Source organism: Limulus polyphemus, unplaced genomic scaffold (genome assembly GCF_000517525.1).
Source record: "Limulus polyphemus unplaced genomic scaffold, Limulus_polyphemus-2.1.2 Scaffold2193, whole genome shotgun sequence".
Classification (NCBI taxonomy): domain Eukaryota; kingdom Metazoa; phylum Arthropoda; class Merostomata; order Xiphosura; family Limulidae; genus Limulus; species Limulus polyphemus.
The window spans coordinates 195,094-197,099 of record NW_013667803.1 but is presented as its reverse complement, the minus strand read 5'-3'; positions in this window follow the sequence as shown (position 1 = coordinate 197,099).

Below are 2,006 nucleotides of genomic sequence, written 5' to 3'. Positions count from 1 at the left end.
TGATTCACGTACTTTACTTATGGTCACTACCGCTCGCTCGCTTGACTCAATTATCTGTCTGTATATCTACAATCATTTGCCGGGCTTATATACTAAAATAGAGGGCGCCTAGAAAAGACTAGAGTTGCAAAGAAAAGTCACGATCCTTCGAGAATCTCATGACGTGTTACCAGCGTCACGTAACTTCAGCTGTCGTAACAATATTGTTCTCATTTTGTATTATACATGATGTTAAGTCTCTTTATTTCTTAGTTTAAATTTAAACATTTGAGTTAAATTCAATATCACATAGTGATTTATCCTGTCTATTACTTTCGTTATAGTGTTTGTTTGTAGTTATGCAAAAAGTACACAAAGGGCTATCTGTGCTCTGCCCACCATGGGTATCGAAACCCGGCTTCTAGCGACGTAAGTCCGCAGACATACCGCTGTGCCATTGGGGGCTACTTTCGTTATAAAGTGGAACTGCTTAATACTTTTTGCAGAAATAAATTAAACACAAGAATACCATAAAAGGATATTGATTTATTAGAGAAGTTTTGGAATAGTTTGTTTGTTTGTAATTAAGCACAAAGCTACACAATGGGCTATCTGTGCTCTTCCTACCACGGGTATCGTAACCCGAATTCTAGCCTTGTAAGTCCACAGACATACCACTGTGCCAATGGGGGCAGTTTTGAAATAGAGTCACCAAGATTATTTTAAGGACAGAAGGTTCATGTCTCTAAAAGTATTTTATCTTGAAGAAATAAGGATGAGAGGTGATCTTACTTAATATTAAAAAATTATGTCTGATAGATCGGCATAATAAATGCTTATAAAATACAGCACAAAGAGAATCAGTGCAAAATTTGGAAAGGCTACAATTAAGACAGTTTTGTTTTTGCAACAGGATGATAGACTTATGGGATGAGATGCCTTTGCCAGTATAGCAGGCCAGCAAGAACCCAAGATTTATTTTTTCAGAAAATTATCCATTTTATTTCTAAATTCGTCTAAAATGTCAGGTTTCCACTATGAAGTTTAAATTTAAAGATAAAATGGAAGTTTCACATAACTATGGGAATGTTTCGGATTTAGTTAAAACGCAGGAATTCCAAAATGGCTTATGAAAAATACCTGACTAATAATGTTAAAACTAACAGCAAGGAATTTTTGAATATGTTAAGGGTAATCAAAATTTTAAAATTGGAATTGAGTTCTTAAAGAACACTGATTGCAAAGTTTTTCTTGTTGAACACTATGATATGGCTGAGCTTTTAAATATTATATTTTGTTTTTACAATAAAAATATTTGTGACTCTGAGCATTCTATCGCAAATATTGAAAAATGACAAGAATCATGTGGATATTAATCCAAAGATTGTAAGAGGAGGGGTTAATAATTTTCTAAAAAAGTAAAGGGTGAGTTTAAAATTGTACTTTTCAACCTTGAAAGAATAAATGTTCCCTTGTTGTCCGAATGACAATTTTTATATTATTGCATTATGATACTAGAACCTTCTAAGTTTTTAGTTGTTTTTAATTAATTATTACTGCATCATAATATCTTGTAGTTGTGGAACATCCTAGGTTTCTGTTGCGGTATATATACACGTCAAAAATTTAGTTCGAAAGTATATATAGATCTAGACTGAGTGATTATGAGTTTAGCCATAAAGAGTGTACAATGGCGTTTTTGAAGTAAAATTATCACAGGTTTTATTGTAATAACAGTGTAGAGAAGAATAATTAGGCTTGTTAATTTTGTTCTAAGTAACTGAACCAACCTGTGTGGACTTTGACGAAACATTTTAGAAGACAATTATTTAAAGCCCTGGATAAAACTTTGCTAACCAACTGTGTAACGAACATTTATATACAAGTATGACTTGTTTTGGTATATATTATTTTAAAATAAGTGAACTGTGTGCTATTTGTTATTGATATTTGTCGCCAACAAGTCACAGAAACCTACTGTAAATACGTCTCCGATCGTGAATTAATTTTCCGTAAAAATTCTTTCC